This window comes from Mesoplodon bidens, assembly GCF_964165515.1.
Source record: "Mesoplodon bidens genome assembly, contig: HAP1_SCAFFOLD_383, whole genome shotgun sequence".
Taxonomy (NCBI): domain Eukaryota; kingdom Metazoa; phylum Chordata; class Mammalia; order Artiodactyla; family Ziphiidae; genus Mesoplodon; species Mesoplodon bidens.
This window is the reverse complement of record NW_027672551.1, coordinates 153,044-167,829: the sequence shown is the minus strand read 5'-3', so window position 1 is coordinate 167,829 and position 14,786 is coordinate 153,044. Positions and strand designations below refer to the sequence as shown.

Here is a 14,786-nt window from a genome sequence, read left to right as displayed (position 1 = left end):
CTCAGGGACATGGGCACTCCTAGGCTACTCCCTTGAACAGTCACGCACGAGTGTTCAGAGGTCAAAGAACTGCACTATCATTTTGATGATTCCAAAGTCAAAAATAATACTAACCAAAAAAAACCTGCTTTCTTTCCATAACGTAACAGAAATGCTGTGAAAATGGTCTGTTCTCTGGGACAGTTTATGCAGCCACTACTCTATATTTGTACAAATAATCTATGTATCAGTAAAATGCTCAAATTTCATTAAACTTCAAAACGGTCATCTAGACCTATGAAGATTACCCAAAACATCTGAATCCTGATTCTGCTGTGCATTTCTAGGAGCCATCTTTAGTGACATTTAAGAAACGAAGTGAAGGGAACCACAACTTTGGTGCTCATCTTCCCACAAGCACAGCCCACAACCTCTTTCCTTTCACCACCTTCCCTTTCAGAGGATGTGAGGGACACCGGCATTTTCCTGTACTATAGGATACAGAATCCTAAAATTGAAAACGTTACTGTAAGAATAATTTATCTTTATACTGTTTTCCTCAAATTTGCACATATTGAAAGATAAATCAGGAGGTTGGATTCTATTCCCTGCTTTTAAAGTTTTTCTTTTATTATGGTTTTGGTGCTTATGTTACTAAAATAAATCAGATACAGCCCTTAAAACAGCTGCACACTGCCTTTCCCAAAGGAACAGCCCACTGCACATGGGACATCCTCCTCCTAAACTTCTAGTCTGTGACACTCACACTGCTCCTGTCTCACACACATAAGCACATTATGAACAAAGGAACATTTCCGGAGACTTTCACTATGAAGGCTCTCAACAGTAGTTCTCTTTTCTCAGCCATTCCCTATTTATCCTTGCAAATAAGAGATGATGATCCAAGAAAGACCGCCCCGCCGCCCAAAACAACAACAACAACAAAAAAACAAGCCCCTTCCACTTTAAAGCAACACGAATGTGAAAAAACATACCATAGAAATGACTGTGGGAGGGAGCTGCTTAGGATCTCCTACAAGGATCAGCTTGTTGCAACGATGTATGAGTGGAGTAAGAGTTTCAACTTCACAAGACTGTCCGGCCTTGGTAAGAGAGTACAGAATGGAGACATAATCAGAATTAACTCTATTATTTATTTATCCATATACAGTCTATCCAATTCATAAGTGTCCTAACCATTCAGAAACATACACTTTCTCCTTCTGCACCAAAGATCAAAAATAAGAACTTCCTTTGGTTAGAAAACAAAACAACAAAAACATTCTAAACGCCGAAGCGGGGGAAAAAAACCCACACACGTTTTGAAGTCAGCTACCACTCAGGTGCCACTACCACCTGGGAAGCAGCCCATAAGCAAGAAGGGCCATGTCATGTCCCCAGTTTGTCTTCTTTGTCCTTGCTGGGCACATGGCTGGGGGGACTGAGTGTCTGTGTGCCCCAACCCCTCTCTCTTCCTTGCTCCTCAGTAGGCCGCTTCAGTTGCAAGACTCAAGCTTCTTTTCAATTCAATGGCATTTCCTTCAATTATTTCATCACTTCCATCTTTTCTATTCCTTCGTTTTGGTGAATACTGGATCTTGGATCTCCTGGATGGTTTCTCTGTACCTAATTTTCCATCTCTTTTGTCTTCTGGCTCTACATTCTGGCAAACAGTAGGTACCCAATAAATGATTGCTCAATGAATGAAGTAGAAATAAAGATGTTAGCTGAAAATACGGTGGCTCAGAGCTGTCCAGAGTTATATTAAAAATGCTTCAAAAGGTCACCAGAGGGCTTCCCTGGTGGTGCAGTGGTTGAGAGTCCGCCTTCCGATGCAGGGGACACGGGCTCGTGCCCCGGTCCGGGAAGATCCCACATGCCGCGGAGCAGCTGGGCCCATGAGCCACGGCCGCTGAGCCTGTGCGTCCAGAGCCTGTGCAGCACAACGGGAGAGGCCACAACAGTGAGAGGCCCACGTACCGCAAAAAAAAAAAAAAAAAAGGTAACCAGAGATATCCCAAGCAGGAGCTAGAATAATCCTTGGGAGGGATTTTATGAAGAACAATCAGGAATCTCCAAGACTACAGTCCCGATACTGAAAAAGCAATTTTCATCATGGTGGGTCATTAGCAGCGTATTTCAACATAAGAGAATACATATGTAATGGCAGGTCAAAATCAGATGCAAAGACCACTTTGTCAACATCTCGGCAGCCACTCTTCATCTAAGACTTACTCCTTACTCCTAGCAAAGCTGTATGGCCGACTGCTTACTGACCTCATCAACAATGACACAACTAAAGGGGACACCCCCTTGCCCACGGAAAGCAGCCTTGAGCAGCAAACCACCACTCGTGCTCAGTGGGCAGCAGATGATGTGGGACTCTAAGATGATGATGTTCTGTGTCTTTTGTGGGCATCCTTGAACCTAAGAGAATAAAAGTTCATCAACATTCAGTTGTATATAAATTCTTAACTACACTTATTATGTGGCAGAATAATGTCTAGTAAATGTTAGGTAGGAACCTCAAGCCTAGAAAAGAGAAGAAACATTCAAGATAATCAGAAGCCACCAGAAAGAACACTTTGCAGTGGAGTCTAATCTCAGAACATGAGTTAATAATAAGCACATTAAGAAAAATTTATTCAGGTTTAATTTGGTCGAAGTGGATTACAATTCTTACAGCCTGACGTATGAGGGAAGGTATCAGAATAAGCAAAGATTAAGTAATTCTACTGAGTTGTGAAGCAATTATCTGAGTAAAACCAGGATCAGAACTAAGCCTGAACATACACTTTGCTGTTAGTTTTTAAGTATGTAATATTGTTCTTTTATAAGGGATAGTACCAACAAAAACGCCTGGGAAACTGACAAGCATTCTAGTTCCACAGTGGAATCCAACAACCTTGGTCCAGACTATAAGGGAATAAACTGTGATGGAGACTAACAGTATGAATGACACCTCACAATGCATATCATTCAGTGTTCAAATTAATAAACTAGTACTCTCATCATAGATTCAGGTAGCCTATCTCCCCTCCTGAAAAAGCTGTCGTGAATCATCCCTGAACATGTGATAGATTCAACCATGGATGCCAAGGCATGTATGTGAAGAGAGGGTGGCAACTGTGGCCTTCTGGTGCTCACATGTTAACTGTCACATACCTCTCCTCTCAGCTCTCTAATGAGTAAAACTGCCAAGGACAGTTAATTTAATGGCCCACAGAACAATGTGATCAGCGGCAAAAACCATAATACTGGTAAACATGGACTTCATCCTTAAATGTGGCAAGATTAATTTTGGGCTCAGCTTAAAGTTTTAATAAAAAGCTTTCCACATAACTTTTGATTTAAATAAACAAACTGCTAGTGGAAATACACATTAAGTTCAATTATATTAATTTAGCCACACAGAGAAGGTCAATAATACATTCAAGAGGAAAACCACAGCTCAAAAATACAAATACCATTACCGGTTGAGTATTACCCTCTCTTTCCCTGACCGCCAATTCATTTCATTAAGGGCTGCATGCTGGTGATGGGGTACACACCTGGCTCATTCTAGCTTTGACCAATATAAATGTTAGTTGATATTTTTATATCCAAAGAAAACTGGGAAAAGTTATACATGTTATAGAAGGATTTTTTGTGATCAGAAACAAGGAAAAGGAGTGTATGCTTTCAGCCAAAAACTGAGAAAAAAGGTGCTTATATTTCTTGGGCCACATCCCAGCCACTGTCACTCTACCTGAATTCAGATGTGTATTTTTTTTTCCTGTATCTTCAAATAGTTACTTATTTATTTATTTATTTGGCTACGCTGGGTCTTAGTTGTGGCATGTGGGATCTTCCCGGCAGCGTGTGGGATCTTTTAGTTGCAGCATGAGGGATCTTTTAGTTGTAGCATGCGGGCTCTTAGTTGCAGCACATGGGATCTAGTTCCCTGACCAGGAATCACACCCACACCCCCTGCAATGGAAGCAGAGTCCTAACCACTGGACAGCCAGGGAATTCCCCCAAATTTTTAAATGTAATTGAGAAAAGACCACAGGTTGTCTGAACTATTTCATAATTTTAAAAAAGAAAAAGTAATACCAGTAAAGTGCTACAGGTGAACTACTTACCTCTTTAATTTTAGAAGAAAGCTCCTGCCTTTCTTGTGAAACTTTGGCCATTTTTTCATCTAATTCTTGCCTCTGGAAAAAATCAGAATGCCATCATTAAAATTAAATTAAGCATTTTAAAATGCTTTCCAATGGACTGCCTCACATTTCAAAAGGGTGAGCCAGTACTTTACCAATGAAAAACTGATTCGCCCAGTGTGTTTTCTCTATACCAGTCTTTCTGTATTGCTGTGTGTCAGAGTTTAGCTAAGCTACTCCATGGTACTGATGCCCTGGCATCCATTTTGTTTGGCCAAGCAGCCTGCAGAGACCCCAACTAACACTAGGCCCCTTCACACACATGCACGCCCTAGATGGCAGCCCGTGGAGTCACCGGCCCACCAGCCAACATAAGCTCTTGTGATCAACAGTCTCCTCTGCCATCCAGTGCCTTCCCCTTATATGCCCTTTAGATAAGAGACCCTCTAAGCTACTTACCAAAACCCTGCTCTTTCAGTTAAAATTGGCCAATCCAGCCCTAGCCTGGGAACCCCAAAGTACTCCACGCATGGACTCTGATAATGACATGTGTGCCAGGGCCTGCCTCTCTCTGTCTGCACTCTCCCTTGACCTGCCTGTCATGCCCCACGAGACATGCCTTATACCTTCCTCAAGACCTGTGAAAATAAACTTCTCTATTTCGCTTTCTCTTGTGGTCTGTTTTTAAACATCAGCTCATTGTCCAGCAACCCGACAACCAGCACCCCATGCTTCAATCAGTAGGTGCTAATTTGATAAATTCTTTTATTTTTTGTGGCCCCCCTGTGCAGCATGAGGGATGCTCATGAGGAACTAGGGTTCCCTGAGCAGGGGTCGAACCTGAGCTCCCTTCAGTGTAAGTGCAGATTCTTAACCACTGGACAACCAGGGAAGTCCAATAAATTCTTAATAGTGTGTATGATTCAGTTCTGTTCAGAGTACTGCAGGTACGCTTTCTGCTTAAGCAGGCCAACCCTTGGGGCATCACTTACGTGTTATCTACTCTGCCTTCATGCTATTAACAGTGGCGTTCAGTGGCTAAAACAGACTGCACGTGGCCTGCAAAGTCTGAAATATTTACTATCTTGTTCTTTTAAAAAAAGTTTAACCCCTAATGTAAGGCATACCATCTCTGTGTACATTTTTGTACACAAATTATGCTATTCCACAATGAAAGAATGGCATCAAATACTCACCAACTAGTTTATCTATGAGCTTTTAAAAAACACTGATCAAGACATGTTTAGATACCTGTAGTTCCCTTCCACCTCGGCATAAAGCACGCTGGCGAGAAAGTTCAGCTAGTTGATGATCTAGAAATTCCTTTCTTCTGTGAATCTCATGAATATGAGAAGGTAAGTCTTTTTCTTTAAAAAAAAGATAAAAAGCTGTTGATTCTAACAAATACACACATATGCATACAAATGAGAAGAAAAACTAGCTTTCAAAACTAGACTACTTCTAGGGTCTCCAAATTACCTTTAATGCCTATGCCATTTTCTACCATACAAAAAGAAACAGAAATCAATTTATATATACCTTTATTCAGTACTTACTCATTCTGTGGTTAACTTGGCTGTCCAAACTGAATTTTAGGACCTCAGTATTAATACACTTTTCTGGACCTAGACGTACTAAATTTATATCTCCACAGTTTCCTGTTGATAGAAGTCACACTTAGAGGTTAATAAGAATGCTGTCAATTTCTGTACATAATAATTATTTCTAAGCAAATATATTAACAATCAGAGAAAGGAGCTAACATGAACTATTAATCAACCAAATACCTGGAACTGCGCTAGAGGTTCCACACACATTCTTTTAGATTTGCTTCATAAGAATCCTATAAGGCAAGGATTTATTTCCACCTAATAAAAGCTACTGAGGTTGCACAAGCAGTACACTGCAGAGTTGAGATTCTATTACACTAATGCTTCTCAAACTATGTTCTATACATCACTCCATGGTAAGATGTATTTGGGAAATGGCGAGTGAAAATAAAACAAATTTCTTGACCATAGGATATTTCGAAGATGAAGACTTTTCTCTATTAATGCAGGTCTGAATTCCCCAAACAGAATCTTACAGGACCATCAAATGCTTTTCTGCAGAATACTGAGAACCACGGTTTTGAAACACTGTTCCACATCACAATGCCACTCCAGGATCTAAGGGACACAAGATGCTGGAAATTCTGGAATATGGTAATTCCAAAAACTTTCAGCATCATTTAACTGGTTTATTAACCACATTTTAATTTTAGGTTAGCACATTTCAGATATTATTTAATCTAAAAGTCTCCCACTGCTTCACTGAACTACTAAACTATAGCAATCATGCAGCGTTTATTAGCACTTATCCCAATCTGACACATCACATACTTGTTTGCTATCTCCTTCCACTGAATCCAAGTCCCATAAGAACCAGGTTTTGTTTTGGTCACAGCCTAGAACTGCAGCTGGCACGTAAGTACAATAAACATACACTGAATGAATAAATGAACTCATTATACAGCTGTTCACACATATTTTTGTTCCTAGTTCAGCTCATTCTTCTAAAATTTGAAGCCATCTTCTCTGACCAACATTTACTTGAAGGTGTCAAAATTGCTAACTTGTGTTTCTACCAGAAAGGTGGATGAGATTTATAGCCACTATAAGCATCTAAAAATGCTCCAGAAATTAAAACAGACATCCTTTAAATTGCAGGGTGAGCTCAGAAGGATGTAAGAGAAATTCCTAGGGGCCAAAAACAAAGAGAAAGGTGAAAAACAGAGGTGAAAGCCCCTGAGCTGCTGTGGCTTCCCTGGAGGGAACAGGGTGAGGGCTGGTCACTCTCTAGATGCTTAGGTGTTTGTTTTTTCATTTACATACAATCAAATGCAGAGATTTAAAAATCCTTAGTTCTACAGAGTTTGACAAATATCTACATCAGCAAAACTACCATTCCAATCAACATATAGAAATTGTATAATGGGGGCTTGGATTTTAACGTCCACTAGAAAGCAAGAGGGCATGGAAGAGGTGGAGGGATGAAAACGACATGAATCTATCTTGGCCTGGGCTTAGCTGGGAAAAAAAACTCTCTTCTAGGACTTTCCAACTATAGGCCCATGCCACATGTGGACTTAGAGCCTAAACACATAATACAGAGAATGACAAAGGTGACCCAACCAAAATACAGTTGAGATTTTAAAAATGAGAATACAGTGAACAATGTTATACCAATATATTTGAAAACCTAAGGTGAAGTGGAGATTTTTCTTGAATAATATGAATTAGCAAAACTCACTCAAATGTAGAAAACGTGAATAAACCAACAATTAAAGACATTCAGCACACAGAAACTTACCCATCTGTCAAAAAACAGACAAAAAACAAACAAACAAGAAGCCCCCCAAAAAACAACACTAAAAACAAATTAACCTTCAAGTAACAGGTAATTCCCTGTCATATATGAAACATCCCAAATAAATGTCTGTATAAATTCTTTTTTTTTTTTTTTTTTTTATGGTTCACGGGCCTCTTACTGCTCTGGCCTCTCCCATTGTGGAGCACAGGCTCCAGACGCACAGGCTCAGCGGCCATGGCTTATGGGCCCAGCCTCTCTGTGGCACGTGGGATCCTCCTGGACCAGGGCACGAACACATGTCCTCTGCATCGGCAAGCAGACTCTCAACCACTACGGCACCAGGGAAGCCCTGTATAACTTCATTTTTAAAGTCTGTATAACTTCAATACTGAAACCAAAGATATGACAAAGAAAAATTATAGGCTGCCGTCAGTTAAAAAAATCAATAGCAATCCAGCAATGTGGTAAAAAAAATAATAGTACACAACCAAGCAGACCTTATTCTAGGAATCAAAGATATTTTCAAATTAGTAAAGCATTGTAGGGAGTTCCCTGGCAGTCCAGTGGTTAGGACTCGGCACTTTCACTGCCATGGGCCTGGTTTCAAACCCTGGTCGGGGAACTCAGATCCCTTAAGCCTCGGGGTATGGAAAGAAAGAAGAAAAGAAAGAAAAGAAAAGGGGCTTCCCTGGTTGCGCAGTGGTTGAGAGTCTGCCTGCCGATGCAGGGGACAGAGGATCGTGCCCCAGTCCGGGATGATCCCATATGCCGTGGAGCGGCTAGGCCCGGGAGCCATGGCCACTGAGCCTGCGCGTCCAGACCCTGTGCTCCGCAACGGGAGAGGCCACAACAGTGAGAGGCCAGCGTACCACACAAAAAAAAAAAAAAAAAAGGAAAGGAAAAGAAAGAAAAGAAAGAATGAAAGAAAGAAAGAAAAGAAAAGAAGAATTCCCTGGTTAGGACTCTGTGCTTGCACTGCCATATGGTGAGGGGGAGGGGTATATGAATGAAAAAATACTGCATGCAGTAAAATTCAACACCCATTCATTAAAAAACTCTAATTAGGTGGGGACTTTTTTAACCTGATAAAAGCGTATATACCAAACCCCAGGAACAAACATCACACTTAATGGTGAGATGTCCAAAGTATTTCTGTAAAGGACACCCAGGACCACTGGACATAGTGAAAAGAAGCAAAAATGAAAGTATTGAATAAGAAGAAAAAAGCCGTCTTTACTGACAAGAGATGTCATTTTCTCTCTAACAAAAATATTAAAAATCCAACCTAGACACTACACTTGTGCCACCTTCGTCCCAGCCTTCTCGTGTTGTCAGCCCACACCTGAAAAAGGGCTTATTACCCTCCCTCAGGGAAAGGAAAGTGAAAACCACGCGGGAACTGTTCTCGGTTGTATAATTTGATACAACTACTTTGGAGCAGAACCGGGCACTATCTAGAATCAGCACAAATCCTTCAACCCAGCATTCTCATTTCTAGGTATATATACACTAGACCAGTGTTTTTATAAACTCTTTTGACCGTGATCTGTAGTATGAGGTACACTTCACATTGAAAGCCAGCACACTCATACCTCACCAATAAAACAGGTTTCACAAAACAATACTTTACCCCTCACTACCTACACTCTAATCTTTTCTGTTCTCTTCTGTTCTATCTTATCTTGTGTAAGTATGCTGGTTCTGATCTCCCTAAACTGATTTCACAATCCAATAACTGGTCACAAGCCACAGTGTGAAAGCACTGCCCTAGCAGCCTGTATGAATACTCAGGAGACGTGAGTAAGAACACAGTACTCCAGTGTACTCCCTTCAGCTGCTGTACAGTACAACACAATACAACTCAGTCACTGCAGTAAACGTTTTCATCCTGCACTGGAGAAACAGGCACAAGTACAGGAATTAAGTTTGAAATAACAAAAAAAAAAAAAAGGGAAAGAACTTACATTTCTATCAATGGATAACGAATGAACTGTGCACTCATAGATGAGACACCCTATAGCAGTTAACATGAATGACCGTATCCATATACAGCGATACATAAAGTCATAGTTCTCACAAACATAATGGTGAGTAGAAAAGTTGCCGTTCACAATGCATTTTCAGTTTTAAAAGCAAATGACCTCTAGATGTAGCTAATACATGTGCAATAAAAGGGGAAATATGTGTGATCCCTGCGAAGACAGACGACACATCCTGGCTGCTCCTGCAGCTGGTGTGGCCACGGGACTAAGTTCTGGCCAAAAGGAAATAAGCAGAGGTGCTACTGGCAGCGTCTCAGAACTTTCCTTAAAGCACAGCTAGTATATCTGTCCCTTTTTCCTTGCACTTGCTAGATGGGACTACTGGAGCTGGAGCAGCTGTTTCTGACCATGAGGTGCACTAAGGAGTGGGGGGGTCCCACGTAGTGCAGCAACAAGGTAGAAAGACCCTAGGTCTCTGAACACTCGGAAGTAGAGTCATCACGCCAGTATCATCCCTCAGCTGCCCATCTCTGGGCTTCTGAGTAAGAAGGAAATAAACTTCTATCATAGTTAAGCCACTGTAGTTGGAGTGTCTATTATTTGAAGCCTAATTGAATCTTAACTGATTTAGGTCACTGCCAGGTAACATCAAGGAAAATAAAATTTGCTTAGGGAAGACGAGATACATGTGCTTAGAAGAGCAGCCCGACCCAGAGCCATAACCACGCCACTCAGGATGGCTGGTGTGAGAGGAGGTGTTAAGGTTAAGTGCACAGAAATGACTTTACACATTCGCTCAAGCATTCCGAATCCTCGGTGGCAATGCTCTTCAATCTGTCAACTGTACTGAAAAGACTTGTCCCTGTGGTATACTTTACATCTCAACTCCTCAGCTTCTCCGCCTATAAAATGTAGATAGGTTATTTATTGCATGGCTCAGAGGATTACTCTGAGTACTGACACATAGTGAGCACTCGGTAACCATAAGTGATGACTGCTCTAGCTTTTGTGTCACTAAACATCTACTAAGTCCCAACTGAGTGCCAGGCACTGTTCCAGGCACGGGGGTTACTACAATGAACACATTTTTAAAAGCCCTTGCCTTGGTGGACCTCGTTATATTCTAGCTAGACTGAACCATCCACGGTTCTCTGGCTTCTGGTCCTTTTTATGTACAGTAAGTTCCACCAGAGTCCTCTCCCCACTTCACTTCCTCATTGCTCTTCCAAGTTTCATCTTAGATATCATTTCCTCTAAAAGTCTTCCCTAACCCCTACACAACTGAATCAAGGGCTGCTCTAAGGTGTTTCAAACGGCACAGGGCCTGGCACAGAATAAATGCTCCAAAATATTCAGTAAACAAAGCAGTAAGTACACATGGGCCACAGCCTCAAGTAGAAAAAATGACCAGAACTGGCTTGCTCTTTGTCATTCAAAGTTACCACACTAAACACTGAAAACAAAAACAAATGAAAAGCCCACATAAGTATCATACCTAAAGGATTCTTCTTGTCTTTACACTTCTCGTTGAATTCAAGCATAATTTTTTTCGTAAGTTCATCAACAGCTGTATTGGAAGGTGCACACACAAGGACACGGTTTTGTTTGATTTTGGCATTGGAGTTCTCATCTGAATGCCCCCTCCTCTGGTTCGACAATTTGCAACAAATAAACAAACAAGAAAACAAACAATACTGATAAGCTCTATTGTGCAGTGTTATAGTTCTTCTCTACTGTCACATATATTTGAAAGTTCCCCTAATAACTAGTTAAAAGTAAATAAAAGCACCTACATCTTACACTGATGTTAAAAAATTAACCTGGCTGGGAATTCCCTGGCCAACGAGTGGTTAGGACGCAGTGCTCTTACTGCCAAGGGCCCAGGTTTGATCCCTGGTCGGGGAACTAAGATCCCACATGCCGCATGGTGTGCCCGAAAAAATAAATTACTCTGGCATAAAATCTAACTTCTCTGAGCCTTACCTTACTATCCACTTATTTTATTCAATGTTCAATCCAAAATGTAACCCAGGAATACATTCAAGATTGTCTCCTGGGATTAGCCGTGACCTATAATAAAGCCCGAAGACCACTATTCTAGCCCTTAGAATTAGTTTCACACAAGATAACATTTTCTGTTCCTTTTATTTCTTATAACCTTCTCTACCTCTGCTACCGCTTTATCTGATATAGTTCCACACAGTATCAAAAAGATACACAGAAGTGAAGGGAAAAACACACTTTAGTACTTATTTACACGTTAAAGTAAAACAACATACTCAATTAAGGGCACAGATGCCCTCGTGCACACTCTACCTCTGTCAGTAGGCGGTACAGGAGGCCCACAGTGGTTTTTGATTTTCCTGTCCCGGGTGGTCCATGAATCATACAGATCTTGGCAACTGCTGGGGAGTGTTTCACCATGGCATATGCAGTTTCTATCGCTTTCTTTTGGTCTTCATTGAAATCTTTTAGGTAGGCAATCTATACAAAAGACACTAGTGAAAACGAGCGGTTCTTCCTGGGATGGCACAGGAGAGCGAGAGAGTGGAAGACATCTGTTTGAACTGCTGCTGACCTTTGTCAGACAGAAGCTTTGGTGATGATCAGGCAAAACCCCAAAATGACCCTTAATCTAAGAACCACTTTCACTACTGGAAAGAGCTACTGATGAGTCTACAGGCCTCAGTCCACCTACAACCACAACAACTATATTTTTATTTGTGATTCTTATAAAGATGATCACAATAAACTGTTTTGTACTTTTCTTCTTTTTATTCCGTGGTTCTTCCCATTTTAGTCAATCCTCTCTTTAGACAGTAAAAACATTCCAAGACTTCCTTTCCTAACACAAGTGATACAGTCAAAACAACAGGGATTTGGGGTCAGATCTGAGTCTACACCTCAGTTTCACTCAAACGCTAGGTCTCTAAACTCCTAACCTCTCTGGGCTTCAGGCTTTGACAATCATTAAATCTGGGATTCCTTAGAGGGTGGGAACTGACTGAGAAAATGCATATGAAAGTCCTAACACAAGACAGGGGTTCAAATAACATTCCTTTCCTTCCGCCTGTCTCTGTGTTAATTTCCTGGAACTTACACCCAACTCTTACAACAATGAGAAATATGTGTTCACACAAAAATCACAACTTCGTCGTCGCACTGACAACAGTACCAGTCAATGCTCCACTGATCATTCAAATGCAAAAGTCATTCCATTAAACCTCCTCTTACTCCTGTATTTAATTACCTAACAAACAGTTAAGTAGGATGTTCACCTCACATTTTAATGCTGCTCTGCAAGCATGTTTTCAATTCCCTTTTGGACTCTACCTTTTTTCCTGAGGTAAGCTGACTAACTTAACACAAAGAACTACTTTGCAATATTAAAGAAAACTAAGCACTAAAAACGTCACTGGGCACACATGGTGACTATGTCTTTGTTGTAGACAACAGGGAATGTGTGACAGATAAAAATAACATGCTTTAACATCTTGACATGAAATGTTCTGACTTTCCCTGTTATCAAATGACTGTCACTCACAATTCTCTCAGATGCTGTAGTTAGTAAATCTTTTGTACAGAAGTCCATGGGGTTTGGATTCAGAACGGCTCTGGCCAGTTGGTTCCGACCACTCAGCAAAGACATGGCTTTCAACTTCCTCTGTGTAGTCACCAGAGAGCTGATTACAAGACATTTCACGAATTCATTTAAATTGACTGGTAAATTATGTTGAGTCTGGATGGAAAGGGAACACTCAGATTTCCCATTACGCACTATTATCAAGAAGGAGAAAAAGCAATTTCAGTTACCAGTGAATAACAGTGTCCAGTTAAAAAGGTTATTCAGAACAAGCTGTTTTGTAACTTTTTTTTGTGTGTGGTATGCAGCCCTCTCTCAATGTTGTGGCCTCTCCCGTTGCAGAGCACAGGCTCCGGACACGCAGGCTCAGCGGCCATGCCTCACGGGCCTAGCCGCTCTGTGGCACGTGGGGTCTTCTCAGACCGGGGCACGAACCCATGTCCCCTGCATCGGCAGGCGGACTCTCAACCGCTGCGCCACCAGGGAAGCCCTGTAACATGTTTTTTATACATCATTTAAATAATTTTCTCAGTAAGTATCTACTGACTGCCTCCTAAGAACCAGGCAACATTTCTGTCCTCTGGAGGCTTATTTTTTAGAAGAAGGGGGCAGATAAGCAAATAAACATGTCAGGTGATGGTAAGTGCTAGGAAGAAAGCCGAGAAGGGGGATGAGGAAGTGATGAGGGTTGTGAGGGAGTGTTGTTGTAGACAGGAGAGTCAGGGGAGGTTTTCCTGATATGATATTTGAGCAGAGCCATGGCATTAAGTGAGTGAGCCATGCCCGTAACCGGGGAAAGTGGGTTACAGGCAGAGAATCAGCAACTGCAAAGACAATGGGGCAGCGAGGTGCCTGGATTATTTTCACAACAGGGAGAAGGCCAGAATGGCTAGAAGGAAAAGCAGGGAGAAGCGAGCTAGAAGACCAAGACGGTAAATGCAGCTACACTTCAGAGGGCTCTGCAGTTAACCGCTCTGAACATGACTCTGAGTCAGGTCAAGAGCACAGGACAGCTCCGCACAGGTAAGTGACACACGCTAAGTCACACATTAAAAGAATCACTTATCGCGAATGAAGAATAAACTGCAATGGAAAAAGCACAAGAAGACAACATAAGAGGCTAAAATCTAGGTAAAAGTGAATGGTCACGTGGGCCAGGAGGCAGCAGGAGAGGTGGCACTTGGATGTAGGATATATGGCTAAGGAAGATCCGACAGGACTTCCTGATGCATTAGATGGAGCGTGCGAGGGAAAGCAGGACTCAAGGATGACTCTGAGGTTTTGGGCTGAGCAACTGGAAGAATGGGATGGAGGTCCCACATGCTGAGTTGGGAAAAAACGGAGCAACAGCAGGTGTCAGGCAGTAAATCAAGTGCTTCCTTTTGGAGTAGGTTTGAAATGTCTAATAATCTCCAAATGGAGACGTCAGGTAGTTGGATGCATGAGGAGTTCCGGGAAGGAGACAGAAACCATTGCTAAATCTTAGAAACAGAACTTTGGCAAATGTAACCACTTGTAAGAGTTGAAAGCACAGATGAAGCTAGATATCCCTGGTGCTCAACGCATCTTGCACAAAGAACTGAGCTCTGACCACACAATAGTGGACATGGCACACCAGTTAGGATGCGGCACGATGTTAAACTCTAAGAGCTTTGTTGCTATTTTTAAGGTATGATACAAAAAGGGGAAGGAATAATGATCACATATTCTCTTCCCGTAACAGAGACTAAGAGAGCAGCAATGTCAAAA

At 41.6% G+C, this 14,786-nt stretch overlaps 1 pseudogene across 1 annotated transcript in view; it reads right to left on the bottom strand.

Moving 5' to 3' along the window:
- The window catches only part of LOC308610063 (putative helicase senataxin), a 70,747-nt pseudogene that overhangs the window by 14,157 nt on the left and 41,804 nt on the right, over positions 1-14,786 (bottom strand). Inside the window, exons 13-20 of the transcript in view lie at positions 12,999-13,231; positions 11,771-11,938; positions 10,950-11,100; positions 5,678-5,779; positions 5,373-5,488; positions 4,104-4,175; positions 2,257-2,406; positions 975-1,082 (exon numbers count right to left, since the gene is read on the bottom strand). The product of the transcript in view is annotated as a putative helicase senataxin (transcript). The remainder of the gene's footprint in view (positions 1-974; positions 1,083-2,256; positions 2,407-4,103; positions 4,176-5,372; positions 5,489-5,677; positions 5,780-10,949; positions 11,101-11,770; positions 11,939-12,998; positions 13,232-14,786) is intronic.